Here is a 26,068-nt window from a genome sequence, read left to right on the forward strand (position 1 = left end):
GAATCAACATGTAAAGGGGTTGTCCACGACTTTTTCATTGATAGGATAGGTCACCAATGTCTGATTGGTGGTGGTGCGACATATGGCACTCCCATCAATCAGCTATTCTCAGTGATGGCAGCCGCCAGAAGTGCTCAGTTGCTGAGCCGAACAGCACAGCTCCGTCTGTACAGAGGCTGCGGTCGGGTACTGCACATCCAACCCCTATTCAAATCAATGTAGATTTTTTTTAATCTGCAGCATGTCGATCATTATTGCAATCATTTTTTTTAGATTTCACGAAATGCATAGGGTGAAATCTGCAGCAATTGCAAAATAAACCCAGCAAACTCCACATGTAACACATGCATAGGCCAAGTGATCAGAGGGACAGAAAAGATATAGTCTGCAGCCCATGATCTCATTCAAGGGGATGTGCCACCACCAGCTAAAATGAAGCTTTATAGGGCGAAACGATTGTACAAAAGACCAATCGTCCATCCGCAGATACCGCTGAATGGTAGCTTCATGTAAACAGAAGCAAATAGACATGAACAGAGTTGCTATACGCCTTATCCGGCTGATTATGGACTGATTCTGCCTGAGAAAAAGTATTTAACACTTTTTTTCATACATACATTTCATTCTCCCCAGCAATAAGATATTCCTACAATCCACATCCAGTCACTTTTTTTAGCCAGGAGCTGAATTACTCTTGGGATTGCACTCAATACAGTATTGTTACCAAGAAACCCGCTTATTTCCCTGGAGGCTAAACTCTCCTTTCCACACCAGTGTTCTGCCAGTATTGATATGCCATTCTGCTAGGAATCCTAAATATTCCTGTATGTCAGAATTTAACAATACAAACAGTATTCTAAGCATTTTCTTATACTGGGGAGCAGCAGTACTACCATGGATCAGTCGTTTCTATGATAATGTACACCAAACCTCATCATTTTATTTTATTTATTTATTTTACTCACTTATATTTGCACCATTAATTCCACAGAGCTTCACAGACATCATCATCACTGTCCCCATTGGGGCTCACAATCTAAACCCCCTATCAGTATATCTTTGTGTGGGCTTCCTCAAGGTTGCTCCGCTTTCCTCCCACACTCCAAACACGGGAAGAACATGAAAACCCCTTGTAGATGTTGTTCTTGGTGGGATTTGAACCCCAGAACCCAGCGCTGCAAGGCTATCCACTGAGTCATCATATGGGCAATACACACAGATCTCATTATTATGCTTCTACTGCTGTATTACATAGCAATGACCTGACTGTACATGATCAATTGCAATAAATGTGATGGTGGAAAATGCAGTAAATTATTCAGAATTGATCACTTTTGCATTTACTCCATTCCCAAGAATCTCTTCTCTTTCCAATCTTGCTCTTAAATGCAAGCCATATTGATTGCTATGAGAGTGCATTTTATTTTTCTCTTTAGTCAGGGACTGTTCGAGAGTTGCTTCTGGTCAAATTGTTAATAAAGGGATAGAAGCTCATTCACTCGCGAACTAACATTTAGCGAATGTATGGTGGATGTCATGTCCATATCTGTGCAGTGATGCCCACTGAGATGTGTTCACCAATCAATGAAATTTATAGGAAAAGTTTTAAAAGGGACAAGAGAATTGTGTAATGGAATATGACTCATCTAAATAATCCTCCCTGCCTGGTGTTTTGTATGTTAGAAGGACAGAAAAGTGACATTTGGCAAAAAGGTGAAAACAAATCTTGGAAATGTGTTCCAGGAGATGTCCATTTTGTCTCCCTCATCTTCATCTAATAATATACAGTATGTTACCGTGATGTGCAGTATAGCCCTGGGAAACACTAACGGGTGAAACAGGAGGGAGAACACGTCTACATTGGTGGAGGTCCTATGTGAACATATTATGGAGCATTTATTTCTAGGTTATGGTCCAGTTGTGCCAGCTGCATACTGCAAAGCCATGTTCACCTGCGGAAGCAAATGAGTGGATGATTATGATGTAATATGGTGGCACTAAGGGGCCGTAGCCTTAAGGGTTGTGTAACAGGTAAAGGTACCTTCACACTAAACAATTTACCAACGATCACGACCAGCGATACGACCTGGCCGTGATCGTTGGTAAGTCGTTGTGTGGTCGCTGGGGAGCTGTCACACAGACAGCTCTCTCCAGCGACCAACGATCAGGGGAACGACTTTGGCATCGTTGAAACGGTCTTCAACGATGCCGAAGTCCCCCTGCAGCACCCGGGTAACCAGGGTAAACATCGGGTTACTAAGTGCAGGGCCGCGCTTAGTAACCCGATATTTACCCTGGTTACCATTGTAAAAGTTAAAAAAAAAAAACCACTACATACTCACATTCTGATGTCTGTCACGTCCCCCGCCGGTGTCCACAGGGTTAAATCTGCTTTCGGCAGGAGCGCTTGCTAATGCTGCGCTGCTGCCGAGAGCTTCCTGCACTGAATGTGTCAGCGCCGGCAGTAACAGCGGTGACGTCACCGCTGTGCTCTGCTTTACGGCCGGTGCTGACACAGTCAGTGCAGGAAGCTCTCGGCAGCAGCGCAGCATTAGCAAGCGCTCCTGCCGAAAGCAGTTTTAACCCTGTGGACGCCGGGGGACGTGACAGACATCAGAAGGTGAGTACGTAGTGTTTTTTTTTTTTAACTTTTACAATGGTAACCAGGGTAAATATCGGGTTACTAAGCGCGGCCCTGCACTTAGTAACCCAATGTTTACCCTGGTTACAAGTGAACACATCGCTGGATCGGCGTCACACACGCCGATCCAGCGATGACAGCGGGTGATCAGCGACAAAATAAAGTTCTGGACTTCTAGCTCCGACCAGCGATATCACAGCGGGATCCAGATCGCTGCTGCGTGTCAAACACAACGAGATCGCTATCCAGGACGCTGCAACGTCACGGATCGCTGTCGTTCTCGTTGGAAAGTTGCTCAGTGTGAAGGTACCTTTAGATGCAACAGCGCAGAGGGTAAGGATTCAGTAGTAACTTAACCAACAGAGAGTTATTTAATTAGCACATATATATGCGGAGTCTAAGGCACAATATCTAAGGGTAAGGCCGGAGTCACACTAGCATATGGCATCCGATGCGATATGCTAATGACCCTCGGCTCCTGATCTGCTGCGAGCAGAAGCCGAGTCTGATGTCTGTGCTCCAAGCTTCTCTCACAAAGATGTTCGGAGCACAGCTGTGGAGGAGGCGGAGGAATGAATTTCTCCATCTCCTCCATTGCCGGGGTCAGTGTATATCGCACATCACTTGGATGATATCTGAGTGATGTGCGATGTCTCACTCGCACCCATAGGCTTATATGGGTGCGAGCGGCCCTCTTCTGCGGCCTTATCGTCTTCTTGAATTCTGGCTCTGCGCACTCAGCTCAGGTCTCCCAGCTCTGGTCTGTCATTTCCGGTTCTTGTCTCTCTCGGCTCAGGATCTGGTTACTCGGCTCTTCACTCTGATTGGGTTACTCGCTTTTTCACTCGTATCTGGTTACTCGGTCCTGGTCACTCCACTGCACTGTACGTCCATCCAGCTATAGGTCCATGCACTGACTCCTCCCCTTTTCTGCCCTCCCGGGCCTTTTACAATTAATAAATGCATCATAGCTGTCACCTGACCTGTTGTATTCTCCAATTTCTTCCCCTCAGAAACCATGTACTTCTTCCTACAGTTCCTGCTGATGCAGTGCTTGTTACTTTCCCTTGTCTTACAGCATTTGACCAGCAGATGGCAGTGCCTGTTTGCCGACACTTTATTAATAGGGTTGGGCAGACCTGTGGAAGTTTTGGTTCTGGTACTTGACCGGAATTTAGTCCAAAGTTTGGAACCAGAACTGTACCCGAACTCCGTTTTAAATAAACTGAACTTTGAAGCTGGAAAATCTCACTCTCCCTTCCAAACTGTAAAACAGACTTCCAGGAGAAGTCCGTGTTCGGAGTTCAGCGCCGGACACTTTTACAGTTCCAGGTTCACTCAACTCTATTTATTAAGCCTCAAACTGTGGAAATCTCATATTTGTTCATCTCCCTACAGTTGCAGAATTGCATCCGGAAATGTTCATAGGTATTAAGGCAGTCATCTGCAACATAAGGTTTGGGAGCCACATTTGGCTTGAAGGGGCTTGCCAGCTTGGTGAGTTAGCACCAAGTTTAGCAAACAACTATTAAGAGAAGATCTTCAGATAGTGACTTATGTGAGTAGTACTCCACAGAAGAGAAGATCTGTATGCATGTGTCCTGGTGGGGAGAGGAGTATACAGCCAGTTAGAAGGGGGGCTGTAATCAAGAATACCGAAAGGGAGTAAAGTGGGGATCCCTGAATCTAAGTATACTAAATTGTAGGGAAAGAGCCAGCTCATCGTATGAAGAAGTCCAGAATGTGTGGAATAATGCTCTGGCGTGGAAAACAAACCCTTGAGAAAGAACGATTGATGCACCCAAAAAATTGGAAAGCGATGCAACTAACAATTATTGACCATATACCTGAGTATGTAACAGACCGTTTGAGTAGTTTAATAAAAAAAGAAATCTTCTGGATTTTTAAGCTTCGTACCCTGGCCCCTGAGAGTCTGAACCTCATGATTGAGAAAGTTACTAACTAGATGTCTATTTGTATTTTTTTCCTTAATTTTTTATGCTGATTTTTTATTATTACTTTGGTGATTATTTTTATTTTGTATTCTTATTTTTTCTTTTAGGCTACTTTCACACTTGCGTCGTGTGACGTACGTCGCAATGCGTCGTTTTGGAGAAAAAACGCATCCTGCAAAATTGCCCGCAGGATGCGTTTTTTCTCCATAGACTTGCATTAGCGACGGATTGCCACACGTCGCATCCGTCGTGCAACGGATGCATCGTGTTTTGGCGGACCGTCGGCACAAAAAAAGTTCCATGTAACTTTTTTTGTGTGTCGCGTCCGCCATTTTCGACCGCCCCCTCCACCCCAGACTGCAGAATGGGCAGCGGATGCGTTGTAAAACTGCATCCGCTGCCCACGTCTTGCAGTTATTCACAGCGTCCATTCTCTGAGTGTGCAGGAGAGAAGGTTTTCCACCAACATAGAAGAGGATTCTTTACTGTTAGGGCAGTGAAAATCTGGAATTCCTTGCCTGAGGAGGTGGTGATGGCAAACTCAGTCGAGGGGTTCAAGAGAGGCCTGGATGTCTTCCTGGAGCATCACAATATTGTATCTTACAGTTATTAGGTTCTTTAGAAAGACGTAGATCTGGGGATATATTCTGATGGAATATAGGCTGAACTGGATGCAGAAATGTCTTTTTTCGGCCTTGCTAACTATGTTACTATGTCAATTACATAAGAAAGCTTTAATTTTCCTTAATAAGGAACTTAAGGCTCAAAAAGGCAACCTCAGACAGACACTTGGCGCAAGCCATTCCATCTGTCAGATTCCAGAGCAACCACAGCCTTCAGCCTTCTTGGTCTTACAAAGGGGTCCACTAGATTGCTTCCTCAAAAGAGCTGATGTCTGAAGGAGCAAACTAGAAGCAACAGGATGGTCAGAGGGGGGGCTGTATGGGGCGCAGCTAAAAGGAAGCCCCCACATGACTGCGTTGCCATGGGGAGCAGGGTAGTAATTTTTGAAAAGTTAAAATGGGAGGCTCAGGATTGGTGGATAGGAACTGGGGCGGGCAGTTCTATGGGATTGGGAGGAGGAGACCTGGGGAAAAGTGCGGGAAAGGGGGTCAGTTAGTCAGAGACAGGCGAAGTGAGTGGACCAGCTGCCGCAGCGTTACTTACCATGGCCACAGTGGACAGCTTGGTCGCTCAGCTTCGCAGGGAGGCGAGATCCAGGAGGGCCGGATGGCTTGAAGAGCAGCTCACTGGGCTGCTAGGAGGCAGCGGCAGCCAGGACAGAGGGAGCCGGGGCAGGAGTTCCAGGAGGTCGAGGCCGCCCGAGAGGCTGTCCCCGGATAACACACCGCGCGGCAGACGCAGGCCGCGGAGCCCCTCCGGGGACCCTGCGGGGGCTGGGGGACGCGGCGCAGCCACACCGCCCGCCCCCCCCCTCCGGAAGGAATCCACCCGGCGGCCCTGCCAGCGCGAGACGACGAGGCGCTGCGGGAGCTGGGCAGGCGCGGCAGGACGCCGGCGCTGCACCGGATGTTATGGCTGCACTTCCGGTTCGGCCTAGCAGGGGGCGCGGGAGCGCTGCAGCGCCGACATCTTCACTTCAGACCCGCCGGGAGCTGCTCCAGCGGCGGTGACACCAGGGACGGTGCGCGGGAGGAGCGCAGCAGCGGCGGCAGCTGACAGGAGCCGGGACCCGGGAAGTACTGCGGCGGGTGCACCTGGACCTCTGCCGCATGGTGCACCTGGCTCTGGGACAGGACGGCGCAGCAGGATGGCGGCCAGGCCAGTGGCATCACCGCGGCAGGGAGCAAGTCGTGGACGCACCGCAGGAGCGGCGCACAGAGCGGATGGTTCGGCTGCGGCACCCTGCGGACTTATACAAGCTGCCAGATCCAGGTCCAGCAGGAGGTCGAGGGAACGGTCGCCTTCGCCAGTCTCGGTCCCCCCTGGTGACGTGGAGGCCAGGGGCGTGGGCCTGGGGCAGAGGAGCGGCAGCGACGACTCAGGGAGCGAGCATCGTGACGAAAGCGAGCGGCAGGCTTCAGGAGGCACGGCTGGTGGGGACACAGCACCTGCGCAGCCCCGTGAGTATATGTCTAGTCCTTTTCCGGTGGCGGGTGTTTCGGGGTCTGTTGAGCGGAGTGGGGGTGGTGGTGAGGTTCCGGGTATTAGAGGACTTTTGGCGGGTATGTCACAGATCTTGAGAAGGTTGGATGGCGGGGTTGCGGATAGTGCCCGAGCGTCGCCCGCTGGGGCTTGGGTGTCGGTTGCCGGTTGTGGAGTTGGGGGTTCGAGCGGGATTGCAAGTTCTGGTAGCGGGCCGCTGTCCTCAGCGGCCGGTGTGTCGGTGTCGGTACAAACCGAAACGGGGAGGGGTGATACCGTCAAGTTAGATGATAGGGCAAAAGGTGAGGTTTTCGTGTGCTTTGAGGGCCCGCTGGGGGCCCATTTGAAGAAGGAGGTGAAGGAAAAGATTTGGAAAGACGAATACGTCGAGATTTTCTCTCTCCTTCCTTTAGAAAAATTTAATTTGGATAAAGGAAAGAAAGATGATAGTAAAAAGGAGGAGGAGGAAAAGAGGCGTTGGCGCCTTATTCCTCAGACATTTGTTAACTGGCAGCAGGCATTTAACATTCTGGCGAGCGTTATAGGGGAGAAAGCCCCAGAGAATTGCTCGGGCCTTTTCTGTTATTTGGAGTCTATTGGTGAAGCGCATCATACCTATGGGGGCCAGGCTTGGCTGCGATACGATGAACAGTTCAGGCAGCGCAAGGCGGTGAGGCCCGAGATAAGATGGGATCAAAAGGACATTGGTTTGTGGTTGAAGGTTATGGCACCGGTGCGTTACGAGCAGTCCTTTCAAGGGGGCGGTGGGGGTAGCAGTCAGCAGTCAGGACAAGGTGGAGGAGAACATGGGTCACAGGCAAAGGAAAAGACGGGGACATGCTGGCAGTTTAACGACGGCCAGTGTAAGTATGGTGCAACCTGTAAGTTTAAACATGTGTGCTCCCAATGTAGCGGGGCCTCACATGGTGCCGCTAAATGTTTCAAGAAATCACGGGGCAAGCCATCCGTGGGTGGCAGTCAAGGGGGAGACTCCGGTGAGGCTTCAAAAGATGGCCCCCTATCTAAATAGATACCCGGATTCTCTCAAGGCAGAGGTTATTAGAGAAGGTTTTCTTGAGGGGTTTAAGATCCCTCACCCGACGCATGTTGTCCCTTTTTCTACGAAAAACTTGAGATCGGCTAGTTTGCATTCGGAGATTGTTTCGGCTAAGCTGGCAAAAGAGGTCGAATTGGGAAGAATGGCGGGGCCGTTTAGTTCGCTGCCTATGGCTGACGTAATTGTCTCCCCGCTTGGGGTGGTGCCTAAGAAGGAGCCGAATAAGTTCCGGCTAATTCAGCACCTGTCTTATCCCAAGGGTGCGTCGGTTAATGACGGGATTGCGGAAGAGTTGTGTTCTGTTGTTTACACCTCTTTCGATGCGGCGGTAAAGTGGGTGCGCAAGTACGGGCCCGGGGCCTTGTTGGCAAAAACAGATATCGAGTCGGCTTTTCGGCTCCTGCCGGTGCACCCGCAGAGCATTCCTTTGTTAGGTTGTTGTTGGGAAGGGTTTTTTTTACTTGGATAGGTGTTTGCCCATGGGATGTTCGATTTCGTGTGCATTGTTTGAGACTTTCAGTACCTTTTTAGAATGGGTAGTGAGAGACGTTTCGGCCGTTCCTTCTGTCATCCACTACTTGGATGATTTTTTGTTTGTTGGTCCACCGGATTCTGCGGTGTGTGGTCATCTACTTGCCACCATGGAATGGGTGGCCGGACAGTTTGGTGTTCCTTTGGCGCAGGATAAAACGGAGGGCCCCTGCAAGGTTTTGAGTTTTCTAGGGATTCTCATTGATTCCGAAAAAATGGAATGTAGGTTGCCTGACGATAAATTGCTGTTGCTTAAGCAGGAGGTGGACAGGATCAGTAAATTGCGGAAGGCAACCTTGAAGGAGTTGCAGTCGCTGCTGGGCCGCCTGAATTTTGCTTGCCGTATTATGCCGATGGGCAGGATTTTTTGCCGCAGGCTGTCCAGGACGACTGCTGGAGTTCGGTCAGCCCACCATTTTATCCGTTTGGGTAGAGAGCATAAGGACGACCTTCTTGTTTGGCAACATTTTTTGGTAAGCTATAACGGCAGGTCGCTTATTCAGTGGGAGGATGTCAATGCCTTTGACTGCGAGATCTACACGGACGCAGCGGGTGGAGTTGGTTATGGTGCCTATTGTGGAGGCAAATGGAGTATGGGTGTGTGGCCTGAAGATTGGAAAAAGAGGGGGCTTACCAAGAATTTGACGTTGTTAGAACTGTTTCCAATTGTGGTGTCGGTGTTTATTTGGGGCGACAATTTTAGGGACTGGCGCGTCCGTTTTCATTGCGATAACTCTAGCGTGGTGTCTGTGATTAACAGCTTATCTTCTTCTTCCCCCCCAGTAATCAGGCTGGTCAGGGAATTGGTGTTGAAATGCTTGGAGTTGAATGCATGGATTTCGGCGGTGCACGTGCCAGGCGTTCAGAACAACATAGCTGACGCTTTGTCTCGTTTGCAGTGGGACCGTTTCCGGGAATTGGCTCCAGATTCGGAGGCGACAGGAGCGGCATGTCCTTTGCATCTGAGGCAGGTTGTTACGGAACGGGAGGCCGACTGATTCAAGCTTCAGTGTCAAATAGGACTTGGTTAGATTACACGGCATCCTGGGCTATGTGGGAAGGTTGGTTGGCTCAATGTGGCCCGACTGAGTCTGATGGTGATAGGACAATGGCATTATTGGCCCTGATAGGTAAGGTGGTGGAATGGGGTTGGTCTGTGTCTAGGTTGAATAAGTTTATTGCAGGTTTGGTTTTCGGTTTTCAGCTGCAAGGGTTAAGGGACGTTACGAAAGATTTTGTGATACGGCAGGCGTTGAAGGGTTTTCGTATGGGTAATGTAACTTTTGATAAGCGTAGGCCCATTTCTTTTGGAATGTTGCAGCGGTTAGGCGAGGCCTTGGTTTTCATTTGTTCTTCTCAGTTTGAGGTGGTACTGTTTTGTTTGGCTTTTTCTTTAGCGTTTTTTGGTGCCTTGCGTTTAGGGGAATTGGTTTCCCCGAGCAGGGACAGGTCAGGTGGTCTTTTGGCGGAAGATATGGGTTTTTGGGATGGTGGTGTTACTTTCTGGATAAGGCAATCAAAGACGGATCAGCTGGGCAGGGGAAAGAAGGTAGTTTTAGGAAGGGTGGATGGTAGCGGGATGTGCCCGCAACACTGTTTGGAGGCATATTGGAGTGTGTGCCTGGCCAGGTCTGGTCCTTTGTTACAACACCAAGGAGGGGATTTTCTGTCACGTTTCCAGTTTGTAGCTATTTTGAAGAGAGGCTTGGAATATCTGGGTGTTAATCCGAAAAATTTCGGTTCGCACTCTTTTCGGATTGGGGCTGCGTCCGAGGCCGATGGTTTGGGCCTGGGGCCGGAGGTGATTAAGAAAATAGGCAGGTGGAGTTCTAAGCGTTACCTGTCTTATGTGCGACATTGATTCGGCAAAGCTGGGGTGTGTTTTTTGGTGTTTGTTAATTGTGGTTATGTTTTACAGGTCGGCCCCCCTCCTTGGCTTGGATTGTTGGACACTCTTTCGTTTACTGGGGTGCCCTCCGGGCTGACGCTAGGTTGAATGGTAGGCAACTGGGTTTTGGTCGGGAGGCAGTGGTCATTCGTTGGATGGGTCGTCGTGGTATGTTGTGGCGTAGCTTGTTGCCGGAATTCTCCCGTGCCACCCGCTTGGATCGCCCCCCGGACATCTTGGTGGTTCACTTGGGAGGTAACGATTTGGGGGCAAAACCAGTGAGGGAATTGATTCGGGATATCCGTTTCGATTTTTTGAGACTGTGGGTTTCTTTTCCTGGTATTCTGACGGTGTGGTCGGATATTGTGCCACGCCGGAGGTGGCGGGAGGCCCGTTCCCAAAAAGGGATTAACAGGGCTAGGGTGAAATTGAATAGGTCGATGGCGAGTTTTGTGTCGCGGAACGGTGGTTTTGCCGTTAGACACTTTGAGCTGGAGGCCGGGGTCGGGAATTTCTGGCGAGATGATGGAGTGCACCTTAACGAGATAGGTATGGATTTATGGGCGCTCGGTCTACAGGAAGGTGTAGAAAGTGCTTTGGCGGTGGTGGGGCACTCACGAGCCTGACGTGGTCAAGGCTGTTCGTGTGTGGCGGGGGGTGGGGTTCTTGGAGTTGGTGATGATGCTTATAGGGTTGATCTGGCTTTTGTTACAGGCTCTGGACGGGGTGTTTACCTCGGGAGCTTTGGGGTTGGTTTGCCCGAAACGGGTTACATGGTGCCCTCGAGCTGGTGGTTACGGCTGAGGGTAAATACGTGTTTTTGGTTAAATTTTGTGGTAGGCTTTCGGCCTATTATGAGCCAGATTTTTTGCTCCAAGAACCCTCCCCTCAAGGTTTTATATTTACAATGTTTACATGTTGTTATTAATGTATTTGTTTGTTAATAAAATGGCCGCTGTGGCCAAATTATCCAAAAGAAATTTATGTCTTCGTGTCAATTCATTGGGTAGTTAAAAAGGGTATGGTTTAAAAGGGAGCAAGGTAGTTGGGGTTGAGGATTCATGACGAAAGGATCCTGCATTGGCGATACGTGGTCAACAGGGGGGGCTGTATGGGGCGCAGCTAAAAGGAAGCCCCCACATGACTGCGTTGCCATGGGGAGCAGGGTAGTAATTTTTGAAAAGTTAAAATGGGAGGCTCAGGATTGGTGGATAGGAACTGGGGCGGGGAGTTCTATGGGATTGGGAGGAGGGGACCTGGGGAAAAGTGCGGGAAAGGGGGTCAGTTAGTCAGAGACAGGCGAAGTGAGTCCCTCCCACCCTCCCTTTGTTTGGTGGCAATCCGAGGGAACATAATTTTGGTGGGGGTCTTCGTGTTTTGTTATTTTCAATCTTGTTTGCAATTTTTTATGTTCTATTTATCAGGGAAGGAATTTTTTGTTATTATCGTCACAGTGGCGGATTGGCGGGGGGTGGGGTTCTTGGAGTTGGTGCTGATGCTTATAGGGTTGATCTGGCTTTTGTTACAGGCTCTGGACGGGGTGTTTACCTTGGGAGCTTTGGGGTTGGTTTGCCCGAAACGGGTTACATGGTGCCCTCGAGCTGGTGGTTACGGCTGAGGGTAAATACGTGTTTTTGGTTAAATTTTGTGGTAGGCTTTCGGCCTATTATGAGCCAGATTTTTTGCTCCAAGAACCCTCCCCTCGAGGTTTTATATTTACAATGTTTACATGTTGTTATTAATGTATTTGTTTGTTAATAAAATGGCCGCTGTGGCCAAATTATCCAAAAGAAATTTATGTCTTCGTGTCAATTCATTGGGTAGTTAAAAAGGGTATGGTTTTAAAGGGAGTAAGGTAGTTGGGGTTGAGGATTCATGACGAAAGGATCCTGCATTGGCGATACGCGGTCATTGTAGTTGGGAAGGAATCAGGAAGTGAGTGTAGGGACAAAATTGGAAATTATATTAAAAAAAAAAACGCACCGAGGTCACAAACCAGAAATGTGTAGAGGAAATATAGCAAGGCACACAAGCTCACAGAAACACGCCTGTTTATGGCAGTAGACAGAATGATTTGAGGAGCTTAAAAAGCTTATATCCCCATGCAGACCACACAACAGGGAGCAAACCAGAAGTCCCAGAGAACTGAAAACTACAACTATCGCTCGCAACAAGAGAGCGCTGGCGACCAAAGCAGAGACAGGAGGGGCACGCACTGATACAGATGTCATGGTTGTCAAAAGCTTTAAAGCCTGAAGTATCCTGATGTACAGATGTCATGGTCTGCCTCATTACAATGGAGGGGTTGTCTCCTCAAATGAACCTTTACAACAGTGTGCCATCTGGCACTTACTAGACGTACAGAGGTATTATACTATAGGATATGCCATAAATGTATGATGGATGCAGGTCTCAGACGTGTGACCCATATATATCATACACTTATGTCATTCTGCTTCTAAGGCTACTTTCACACTAGCGTCGTGCACTGCACGTCGCTATGCGTCGTTTTGCAGAAAAAACGCATCCTGCAAAAGTGCTTGCAGGATGCGTTTTTTCTCCATAGACTTTCATTAGCGACGCATTGCCACACGTCGCAACCGTCGTGCGATGGTTGCGTCGTGTTGCGTCGGACCATCGCCACCAAAAAACGTTGCTTGTAACGTTTTTTGGTGCGTCGTCTGCAGCATTTCCAACCGCACATGCGCGGCCGGAACTTCGCCCCTGCCTCCTCGCACCTCACAATGGGGCAGCGGATGCGTTGGAAAACTGCATCCGCTGCCCCCGTTGTGCGGCGCATTCACAGCTAGCGTCGGTACGCTACAACGTCACATAGCGACGTGCAGTGCACGATGCTAGTGTGAAAGTAGCCTAATAGAGCCAAGAAGTGTTGGTGGTGCTAAAGAAGATACATGGATTATTGATACATTTCTGCAGGATTTTCTTCTATTTCTAGCTTTAATCATGAATTTGTTGGACCATTTTACACCACTTTTTAAAGGTGACAATAAAAGTGAAAAAGTAGAGAAAACACACATTTCATACAGACACTGATCACACGATTCCATTTCATGCAGGATATGGAAAGCATGGCATGCAATCATTTTATTCCAGCAACTATTAGAAAAAGATAAGACATATTATGAATGAGTAAAATGTTTTATCTATTCAAATATATAAATTATATTCAAAAAGGACCTCTCACTAGATCCAAAGAGAAATGATTTTGCTTTTATTTTATTCCTATTACCCTATTGAATATTATGTTTTTTAACCCCTTTAATAAGTGCTAATTTTTATGGTCTTTTCTAAGGAGCGGTGCTCACAAGATTCTCTGGGTGTCTTTAGGATGCTTTGCATTATTAACCAGTGAGAATCGCTTTATTGATAAAGACTAGAACATTTTAGCAATAAATAAAATATCTATGGAACCATATGCCAAATTTAAAAAAATATCTATAATATTCAGGGTATCAGCAGGAATAAAAAACTGATATCAAAACTGGCAACTTTCGACGTGGTGTCAAACTCTTTAGCAGAAGCTGATTAATCTCAGCTACACAAGGACAAGTTATTTAAATACAAGAAATGATCATTGCTTTTGCTGCTCCATTTAATGCAGCTTAGTTAGATTTGTTGATATCCTTTTATCACTTGTTATCCGTCACTAACAAGCTTGCGATGTCTCATTTGTGATATCTCTAAATGGTAAGAATTAAACTAAGATAAAATAGAGCTCACACATGGCTACAGGGTGTTAGATGGAAAGTCAAGGAGCATAATGAGATATTAGCTGCCTGACTACACTTACAAGTATATGGATAGGTTCGCACAACCGATTTTTACACTTTCAAGAAAATTGTCCATTTATTCTGATCAGACTCTGATCACAGTGGCATCCGTATTTCTCAGAAGTGGAAAGAAAAAAAAAAGGTTTCTCCATTTTGTCAGTCTGTGAAAATTGGGCCACACTCGGATTTCATCTACAGTACAGACCAAAAGTTTGGACACACCTTCTCATTTAAAGATTTTTCTGTATTTTCATGACTATGAAAATTGTACATTCACATTGAAGGCATCAAAACTATGAATTAACGCATGTGGAGTTATATACTTAACAAAAAAAGTGTGAAACAACTGAAATTATGTCTTATATTCTAGGTTCTTCAAAGTAGCCACCTTTTGCTTTGATGACTGCTTTGCACACTCTTGGCATTCTCTTAATGAGCTTCAAGAGGTAGTCACCGGGAATGGTTTTCCAACAATCTTGAAGGAGTTCCCAGAGATGCTAAGCACTTGTTGGCCCTTTTGCCTTCACTCTGCGGTCCAGCTCACCCCAAACCATCTCGATTGGAATCAGGTCTGGTGACTGTGGAGGCCAGGTCATCTGGCGTAGCACCCCATCACTCTCCTTCTTGGTCAAATAGCCCTTACACAGCCTGGAGGTGTGTTTGGGATCATTGTCCTGTTGAAAAATAAAAGATGGTCCAACTAAACGCAAACCAGATGAAATAGCATGCCGTTGCAAGATGCTGTGGTAGCCATGCTGGTTCAGTATGCCTTCAATTTTAAATAAATCCCAACAGTGTCACCAGCAAAACACCCCCACATCATCACACCTCCTCCATGCTTCACGGTGGGAACCAGGCATGTAGAGTCCATCCGTTCACCTTTTCTGCGTCGCACAAAAACATGGTGGTTGGAACCAAAGATCTCAAATTTGGACTCATCAGACCAAAGCAAAGATTTCCACTGGTCTAATGTCCATTCCTTGTGTTCTTTAGCCCAAACAAGTCTCTTCTGCTTGTTGCCTGTCTTTAGTGGTTTCCTAGCAGCTATTTTACCATGAAGGCCTGCTGCACAAAGTCTCCTCTTAACAGTTGTTGTAGAGATGTGTCTGCTGTTAGAACTCTGTGTGGCATTGACCTGGTCTCTAATCTGAGCTGCTGTTAACCTGCGATTTCTGAGGCTGGTGACTCGGATAAACTTATCCTCAGAAGCAGAGGTGACTCTTGGTCTTCCTTTCCTGGGGTGGTCCTCATGTGAGCCAGTTTCTTTGTAGCGCTTGATGGTTTTTGCAACTGCACTTGGGGACACTTTCAAAGTTTTCCCAATTTTTTGGACTGACTGATCTTCATTTCTTAAAGTAATGATGGGCACTTGTTTTTCTTTACTTAGCTGCTTTTTTCTTGCCATAATACAAATTCTAACAGTCTATTCAGTAGGACTATCAGCTGTGTATCCACCAGACTTCTGCACAACACAACTGATGGTCCCAACCCAATTTATAAGGGTATATCTCTATCAGTTTTGTACATCGAGAGACTGAAATTCTTGCCCATTCTTCCTTGGCAAACAGATCGAGCTCAGTGAGGTTTGATGGAGATCGTTTGTGAACAGAAGTTTCCAGCTCCACAGATTCTCGATTGGATTGAGGTCTGGACTTTGACTTGGCCATTCTAACACATGGACACATTTATTTGTGAACCATTCCATTGTAGATTTTGCTTTATGTTTGGGATCATTGTCTTGTTGGAAGACAAATCTCCGTCCCAGTCTCAGGTCTTTTGCAGACTCCAACAGGTTTCCTCCAAGAATGGTCCTGTATTTGGCTACATCCATCTTCCCATCAATTGTAACCATCTTCCCTGTCCCTGCTGCAGAAAAGCAGGCCAAACCATGATGCTGCCACCACCATGTTTGACAGTGGGGATGGTGTGTTCAGGGTGATGAGCTGTGTTGACTTTACGCCAAACATATCATTTGGCATTGTTGCCAAAAAGTTTGATTTTGGTTTCATCTGACCAGAGCACCTTCTTCCACATGTTTGGTGTGTCTCCCAGGTGGCTTGTTGCAAACTTTAAACGACACCTTTCTTGGTAGATTTGCAGTGGTATGATACTCCTTCCATTTCAATATGATCGCTTGCACAGTGCTCCTTGGAATGTTTAAAGTTTTGGAAATCATTTTGTATTCAAATCCAGCTTTAAACTTCTCCACAACAGTATCACAGACCTGCCTGTTGTGTTCCTTGGTTTTCATGATGCTCTCTGTGCTTCAAACAGAACCCTGAGACTATCACAGAGCAGGTGCATTTATACGGAGACTTGATTACACACAGGTGGATTATATTTATCATCAATAGGCATTTAGGACAACATTGGATCATTCAGAGATCCACAATGAACTTCTGGAGTGAGTTTGCTGCACTGAAAGTAAAGGGGCTGAACAATATTGCACGCCCCACTTTTCAGTTTTTGAATTTCCACAAAAATTTAAAATATTCAATAAATTTCGTTCAACTTCACAATTGTGTTCCACTTGTTGTTGATTCTTCACCAAAAATTTACACTTGGTATCTTTATGTTTGAAGCATGATATGTGGGAAAAGGTTGAAAAGTTCTAGGGAGCCGAATACTTTCGCAAGGCACTGTAACAAAAAAGTGTGAAACAACTGCAATTAAGTATATAATTCCACAAGTGTTAATTCATAGTTTTGATGCCTTCAGTGTGAATGTACAATTTTCAGTCATGAAAATACAGAAAAATCTTTAAATGAGAAGGTGTGTCCAAACTTTTGGTCTCTACTGGAAGTGCAATCCAATTTTATTGACGGACCCACAGACTTGTGTTACCAATTTTGATCCGATGTTGGATCAAAATCGGACATAACTGATTTTTTGGGGGTCCAAAGAAAAAAAAAATCAGCCCCATAGACTATCACCGGTACAAATACCACTGATAGCACTCGTCCAAGAAAATCAGGAGTGGGAACGAGTCCTGACACTGAAAGAAGTAGAACTGAAACAAAGACTTATTCAACATTTTTGGCAGCTTGACATTTTTGTAAATACAAGCATTTAGTTCTATATTAATCGTAATTATTTTGAGGAGGAAAAAAGTAGTTGCAACTTTTTAAAACTGTTCAGAATTCAAGAAAGTTAGTAACTTGCTTGACTAACGGGAATATCTGAAAGACTCTTACATGGTGACCATATTATTTGCCAGCAACCAATTCCCGAAACAATTCGAGAGGACAAGTCAAAGACTAACATATTTTGGGGATCTTTTTTTTCCTTTAGGTTTATATATAAAAATACAAAACAACTAAATAGTAAAAAGTCTAAAATCTAATAAATATAACAAAATATAAAAAAACACATTTACAGAATACAAGCTTATTATCACATCAACTCCAAAGTTCTGTGAAATGTGTCAAACCGTCTCACAATATATATTATATTTATTACAGATAACAAAGCTCCTGCCACTCACAATGTATGAGGCGCCCAAATAATCAATTTAAGGAGACTGTCACCTGGAGCCTAAGGCACATCTCATAACTGTCAGTATACTCAGGAGAAATTGGTGGCAGCACATTATTAGATTTACATTTTTTTTGTTAACAATACTATGAATACACATTTAAGTAATCTAGTTAAATAAAAATGTATGAAAAAAATCTAAATACATATTGCAAAATTCTGTGACTACAGAAAAGGAGAAGGAGTTTGGAGAACGCAAGGCATGCCCTTCACAGGACTCAAGCGTTAAATATAGCAGCACTTGCTGCCTGATTGTGTCCCCAGAGTTACGAAGCTGCCCATTTATGAAGAATACCGAATCTTTCAGTGCATGGATCCAGAACTAGGTCACCTCTCACTTGTACCAGCAGGATATGGCTTTAAAGGAATAAAATATTCATGGGCAACTATAAGAATTCAAGAGGGGTAGTAATAAAAAACAACATATGGAGGAGAGAGGAAACATAAAAAATAAAATAGAACGGCCAGAGAAAGAGAACGAAAGGAATTATTATTACAATGATTTTTAATTAAGATCTTCTTTATACTGTTGGCTTTGTTCGATTCCAGCTAATTGTAAGACTATAGAAAGCACAATATAATTAGTAACACTATTAAGAAACAATCAACAAGTTGCTGTTAACTGATCCATAGTTCTTATTCATAGCTCATATTACGGATCTGTGATTATTATTATTCATTTTCATGATGGGTTGTTCTGTGGGGTATGAGATTTTGCTTCACTTTATGTCGTGATTATTACACAATTTTGTTGCCCAACGGTTTTTAAAAAAATGCAAAACATTTCAGCTGAAAAGGTAGAAAAAAAATGACAACCTCAGAACTGAGATCCATAGGGATCATGACTTGTATGATTCATTGCAATCGAAAATTGCGGCTTAATGATGATATAAAATTTCATGCAACCCCAAGAGAATAATGGCAGCAAAAACTAAACTTGTCATAAAAGTGAGTTTTATTATCTTTAAAACCCTACAGATCTCTTGGTAATCTGAGTACCGTAAATGGAAAACGGGCCCCCTAGTGCGGTCTTCTGGCTTGGATAGCAGGAAACCGCTGCAGCCAGTCAACAAGGAGACTGGCAGCATTATTGAGGTATGCAGGGGTCTAGTAGTTGAGCATGTGTCTTTTTATTTTAACACTGCCATGGGCAGAGATTTACCGATTGCCAGAGTTTAAATCAATCAGTGTAATTGGTAATGTACAGTAATACTAAGTGCTAATATTTAAAAAAATGAAAACCAGATAGTGAAATGTATTATATTTTCTAATATGTTTTTATTTTCTGATTGTAGAATTTTTTTTCCACTTTCCGTACATGATTACAGGAGCAGCCATCTTGCCTGAGATTCTGCCTTCATAGATGTGCTTCACAGCCACAACATAGACAGCAATAGAGACAGACCGATCTATTAACTTCTATTGGAGAGTGCTCTAGATATGCCTTGTCATTGTGGAGAAAGGGGGAGGAGGGGAGCTGTAACCATCACATATTGTGAGTGACGGGATCCCATGTCACTGTGTATAGAGGTGTTACTAGTCAAATGTGATTTCTACAAAGCAGAAAGTACCAGCCTAATATTTTAGGGATGGTTCCCTTCATTACAGCTTATTCTCACTGGGCCCTGAGGGTTTCAATTAAAAAAATAAAATAAATATATATACACTCACTGGCCACTTTATTAGGTACACCTGTCCAACTTCTTGTTAACACTTAATTTCTAATCAGCCAATCACATGGCGGCAACTCAGTGCATTTAGGCATGTAGACATGGTCAAGACAATCTCCTGCAGTTCAAACCGAGCATCAGTATGGGGAAGAAAGGTGATTTGAGTGCCTTTGAACGTGGCATGGTTGTTGGTGCCAGAAGGGCTGGTCTGAGTATTTCAGAAACTGCTGATCTACTGGGATTTTCACGCACAACCATCTCTAGGGTTTACAGAGAATGGTCCGAAAAAGAAAAAAAATCCAGTGAGCGGCAGTTCTGTGGGCGGAAATGCCTTGTTGATGCCAGAGGTCAGAGGAGAATGGGCAGACTGGTTCGAGCTGATAGAAAGGCAACAGTGACTCAAATCGCCACCCGTTACAACCAAGGTAGGCCTAAGAGCATCTCTGAACGCACAGTGCGTCGAACTTTGAGGCAGATGGGCTACAGCAGCAGAAGACCACACCGGGTACCATTCCTTTCAGCTAAGAACAGGAAACTGAGGCTACAATTTGTACAAGCTCATCGAAATTGGACAGTAGAAGATTGGAAAAACGTTGCTTGGTCTGATGAGTCTCGATTTCTGCTGCGACATTCGGATGGTAGGGTCAGAATTTGGCGTAAACAACATGAAAGCATGGATCCATCCTGCCTTGTATGGAGCATCTTTGGGATGTGCAGCCGACAAATCTGCGGCAACTGTGTGATGCCATCATGTCAATATGGACCAAAATCTCTGAGGAATGCTTCCAGCACCTTGTTGAATCTATGCCACGAAGAATTGAGGCAGTTCTGAAGGCAAAAGGGGTCCAACCCGTTACTAGCATGGTGTACCTAATAAAGCGGCCGGTGGGTGTATATATATATGTATATATATATATATATATATATATATATATATATATATACACACAGTATATGGTCATTCTACTCTTGATCTGGCATCACTCCTCCATATTCTATACTGTGTGCTCCACCAGTCCACTGGTCAATCAACATCGGGCAGGGAATTCCCATAAGTGCTGCAGCCAATCAGCAGCTGCTGTCCAGCTGCCACCTTCACTTTCTGTCCCTGCAGAAGAAGTTGCGTCGGATGGAACATGAAGGCTGCAGCCGGTCAGCGGTTATCGAATGTTGATAATATTAGAACAGGGGGGAGGCAGTAGTGAGCGTGATGGGTGGTCCCAGTCCATCAGGGGAGTGCAGGATTTTTTTTTCTTGACATAACTTGGGACCATTGAGTATAATTTGTAAAGTAGGGGAAAAAAACTCTTTAAGCTTATTGGCCAGAGAAAGAAAAAAAAATGTGATTTTAGCTTAAGCCAAAATAAATAGGCAATCATAATTACAAGGTAGAAATATATGAGGGCAGAGAGATCTTTCTAATAACTTTTTTTTTTTTTTTTTACACCCAAGACTGCAAGAGGGCATCATCTACGTCTAGTGGAAAGAAAGTTTCATCATAATGACAGGCGCAGATCATTTACTGGAAGAGCAGTGAGACTGTCATGGTTGATTCACTATAAAGGTACGAGGAGGCCTGGATGCCTTTCTTTAAAAATATAATATTACAGGTTATGGGCACTAGATTCTGTGATGGGACATTTATCCAGGAAACTGGACCGATTACCGTATGTGGAGTAGGGAAGGAATTGTTCCCCAAATACAGAGCAATTAGCTCCGGCCCCATGGGTTTTTGCCATCCTCTGGATCAACATGTTATATATATGGGTATAGTTTGAAATTGATGAACTTACGTATATCTACCTTCATCCTTAAAAACTATAATGCAACTTTCTGGTAAGATCTGATCATAGAAGTCAGTGGCACTAATGAAAAACTCCTTTAGGAAAGCACACATAAATATATTCACAAATATAATCAGTCTATTTTGTTCAATTGTTATTTTTTATATTATTTATTCTGGGTTTATTTTTAATTCATTAATAAAGGTTTAGGCTTCACATTTATACAGTGCACTCCATTGACCACATCAGGGTTTATGTCAGAACATTTTTGAGCTTGTCTCGTAAAGACGAATACTGGCAGGACTGAGGCCTAAGGCCAGTCAGTGCGCACGGTGACTCCATCGGCTGCATTCATGTGAATGGCTGGGCTCTGTCGGGGTTCATATCAGAATACAATTTTTGGCGGATTCCAACAGAAACCTCAACATAGTGCTCGAGGGATAGAATTACATCAATGTGAAGCTAGCCTTAAAACATTTAGTCATTTATGGACTGCTATGTAATAGCAGATATGACCACTACCAAACGCATGTAAACAATGAGGGGACGCGGTGCTCTACCCCAGTGTATTGATAATGATGGGCCATACCATCAATAAGTACTTTCTTACAGTAAGTAATGGATATTGTTCTTGACTCTTTTAAAGTGTTTTTCCCCAATTTACAGTATGTAATGGCTATGACTAATATAGTATCAGTTACAAATGGCTGACACCATGAAGCCAGATGACACTGACTTCATGCAAGCCGTCATTTTATGACTCACTGTAATACATGCAGCAAGTACTAAACTCTTATACACATCCATGGGACTCGACCACAATGTGACTCATCAAGTAATATCATAAATCCTGTCTCTTAGATATGTAATTGCTGCATTAATTTTATCAAAAACACGACAAAATTACAATTACAGCTAATCTAGTAGTGCAAAATAATAGATATATTATAGTCACTATATATATATATTCACACAGAGCGGGTTAAGTGAGCATTGAACACTACACCAATTTTCTAGGTAAATACATTTCTAAATGGGATATTGACATGAAATTCTCACCGATTTTTGGTAACAACCCATGAATTCCACACAGGCAGGGAAATCAAACCATAGGTGTCCATAAATTACACTGGTCAACGCAATTTTTCTGGCAAAAGGCTTTAAAACATATTTTAAGTCAAATTTGGCTGCTGATTACAAATTTGGCTATTACATCAGGATTTCGAGATATTTTCAATTTTTGATGAAAATTACTCCTAATGTTTTATGATAAAAACACATGATTTTCGGTACTACATTTTGTATATTTTTAATCAAGGAATAACAAAGATTACAAAGTCTATGTACAGCAAGTCAAATATACTTACAGAATTAAACTACAAAATATAAAAACACATATATATATGGCACACAGATGAATGACAAATGGCAGTTATTTGAACTTTCTTTTCTTGGCTGATCTGTGATGTACAGCTTCTGGGTTGTCTCTCATCAAGCTCCAGCAATAGCCAGCCATCATATGTGAGTCCCACCAACCTTGATACCTTTCTTCCATTGTTTTAATGTCCTGATGAAAACGCTCCCCTTGTTCCTCGCTCACATCCCCAAGGTTCTCTGGAAAAAGTCCAAATGGCTGTGTAAATAGTGAATCTTGATACTCATTCTACATCCAAGATTTCGCAGACTCATTAGTAGCTCTTCCACAATCTCTTCATAGTGGTCTGCTTTCTTATTCCCTAGAAAATTCTGCACCACATTACAAAATGCATTCCAAGCTTTTTCTTCTGTCTCATTCATTGATGTGATAAAATTTGGGTCTCTCATAGGTGTTCTTATTTGAGGTCCATCAAATATTCCAGCCTTTTTCTTCTCTTCACTAAGACCAGGAAAAGTTGAACATATATAGTTAAAGCATTCTCCACTGTGATTGAGAGCTTTGACGAACTGCTTCATCAATCCAAGTTTTATGTGTAAGGGAGGAAAGACAATATTCTTCCTATCCACTAGAGGATCATGGATGACATTCTTATTGCCAGATGCCAAACTCTGTAGCTGAGGCCATTCAGTTTTCACCCAATGCTCTGCTGTAGCTCTACTGTCCCAGTAGCACAGAAAACAAGGGTTTTTTGTGTACCCTCCTTGCAGACCCAAAAGAAAGTTAACCATTTTCAAATCAACACAAATTAACCACTCAAATTAAACTAAATTTACCTTAGTGAACCGTATAAACCGGCACTTTTCATACACTACTTATATTTATCATGGAATTCATGAAAATGGGCTATATACCTATAGCGCAAAAACGTGATTTGATAAATTATAAGATCAGATTTGAATTCAGCACCCTCAAATTAGTCTAAAACTGTTCTTAAACAGATATATATATATTTTTTGTAGACCAGTGTTGTTTTGTGTAATAATGAGAAATGAAACAGGGAAAAGTACTGAAGACGCTTACTGAATTATGTTTAATACTTCGTACAAAAGCCTTTGTTGGTGATGACAGCTTCAATACACCTCCTTTATGGAGAAACTAGTCACATGCATTGCTCAGGTGTGATTTTGCCCCATTCTTCCACACAAACACCCTTCACATCCTGAAGGTTCCATCTGCTACTATGAACTTGGAGCTTTAGTTTCTTCCATAAATGTTCTATTATATTCAGGTCAGGTGATTGGTGCACCCATTCTAGAAGCTTTATTTTCCTTCTTTGAAACCATTTGAGAGTTGATGTTCCCACCTCCAAATTTCACTGTTGTATGGTGTTTCTGGGGTGATATGCAGTGCCTTTTGGCCTTCAAATATGGTGTATATTATGGAATCCAAAGAGTTCAGTTTTAGGCTCATCTTGCCAAACTATATTCTCCCACTATTTTAAAGGCTTGTCTAAATTTTGTTCAGCAAACAATATACTTTTTGCTCAGCAATGGAGTCTTGCGTAGTGTGTGCATGCAGGACATCGAGGTTGAGAGCATTACTTATTGTTTTCTTTGAAACAATTGTACCTGATGATTCCAGGTCTTTCTGTAGCTCTCCACAGGATGTACTTGGCTCTTGGACAACTCATCTGATAATTCTTTTCACTCCTTTGTCTGAAATCTTGTGGGGAGAACCCGGTCGTGACCGGTTTATGATGAAATTCTGTTCTTTAAACTTCCGGATTATGGCCCTAACTCACTGAAACCTTCAGTAGTTTAGAATTAGAAATTCTTCTGTAACCAATGCCATCAGTATGTTTTGCAACAAAAAGGCTGCAAAGTTTGTGAAACACTAGTTCTACCCATTATGAAATGCTTCGTGTGTGGCACCTTGATGAGACATCTTCTTATAGGCCATCAGTTGTAACCAGCTGCTATTATTTTTCACTAAGCGGCAGGATTGCCTTCTAATTATTGATAGATTTCAGCTGGTGTCATGACTTTCCATGGCTATTTGCACCTCTCTTTCTTCATGTGTTCAAAAATTTGTGCTTGTGTCATTTCTCATTATTACCAATTACTTAATTCATGGTTTGATTACTTGGTGTGGATTGGATGGTTTGTTACTGACATATGGTGAGCCTTTCATGTCAATAGCACCTATAGAAATATATTTACCTAGAAAATTGGTGACATGCTCAATACTTATGTCACCCGCTGTATACACACATATTATGCAGACTGATATATATATACAGTTAGGTCCATATATATTTGGACAGAGACAACATTTTTCCAGTTTTGGTTATAAACATTACCACAATGAATTTTAAACAAAACAATTCAGATGCAGTAGAAGATCAGACTTTCAGCTTTCATTTGAGGGTATCCACATTAAAATTGGATGAAGAGTTTAGGAGTTTCAACTCCTTAACATGTGCCACCCTGTTTTTAAAGGGACCAAAAGTAATTGGACAGATTCAATAATTTTAAATAAAATGTTCATTTCTAGTACTTGGTTGAAAACCCTCTGCTGGCAATGACTGCCTGAAGTCTTGAACTCATGGACATCACCAGACGCTGTGTTTCCTCCTTTTTGATGCTCTGCCAGGCCTTCACTGCGGTGGTTTTCAGTTGCTGTTTGTTTGTGGGCCTTTCTGTCTGACGTTTAGTCTTTAACAAGTGAAATGCATGCTCAATTGGGTTGAGATCAGGTGACTGACTTGGCCATTCAAGAATATTCCACTTCTTTGCTTTAATAAACTCCTGGGTTGCTTTGGCTTTATGTTTTGGGTCATTGTCCATCTGTAGTATGAAACGACGACCAATCAGTTTGGCTGCATTTGGCTGGATCTGAGCACACAGTATGGCTCTGAATACCTCAGAATTCATTCGGCTGCTTCTGTCCTGTGTCACATCATCAATAAACACTAGTGACCCAGTGCCACTGGCAGCCATGCATGCCCAAGCCATCACACTGCCTCCGCCGTGTTTTACAGATGATGTGGTATGCTTTGGATCATGAGCTGTACCACGCCTTCGCCATACTTTTCTCTTTCCATCATTCTGGTAGAGGTTGATCTTGGTTTCATCTGTCCAAAGAATGTTCTTCCAGAACTGTGCTGGCTTTTTTAGATGTTTTTTAGCAAAGTCCAGTCTAGCCTTTTTATTCTTGATGCTTATGAGTGGCTTGCACCGTGCAGTGAACCCTCTGTATTTACTTTCATGCAGTCTTCTCTTTATGGTAGATTTGGATATTGATATGCCGACCTCCTGGAGGGTGTTGTTCACTTGGTTGGCTGTTGTGAATGGATTTCTCCTCACCATGGAGATTATTCTGCGATCATCCACCACTGTTGTCTTCCGTGGGCGCCCAGGTCTTTTTGCATTGATGAGTTCACCAGTGCTTTCTTTCTTTCTCAGGATGTACCAAACTGTAGATTTTGCCACTCCTAATATTGTAGCAATTTCTCGGATGGGTTTTTTCTGTTTTCGCAGCTTAAGGATGGCTTGATTCACCTGCAAGGAGAGCTCCTTTGACCGCATGTTTACTTCTCAGCAAAACCTTCCAAATGCAAGCACCACACCTCAAATCAACTCCAGGCCCTTTATCTGCTTAATTGAGAATGACATAACTAAGGGATTGCCCACACCTGCCCATGAAATAGCCTTGGAGTCAATTGTCCAATTAC

The 26,068-nt window shown here is 43.9% G+C and overlaps 1 protein-coding gene across 1 annotated transcript in view; it reads right to left on the reverse strand.

The window, feature by feature from the left end:
• The window catches only part of MAP1B (microtubule associated protein 1B), a 132,342-nt gene that overhangs the window by 86,937 nt on the left and 19,337 nt on the right, over positions 1–26,068 (reverse strand). The gene's annotated exons all lie outside the window — the stretch shown is intronic.

The sequence above is a fragment of the Ranitomeya variabilis genome, chromosome 1, assembly GCF_051348905.1.
Source record: "Ranitomeya variabilis isolate aRanVar5 chromosome 1, aRanVar5.hap1, whole genome shotgun sequence".
Classification (NCBI taxonomy): domain Eukaryota; kingdom Metazoa; phylum Chordata; class Amphibia; order Anura; family Dendrobatidae; genus Ranitomeya; species Ranitomeya variabilis.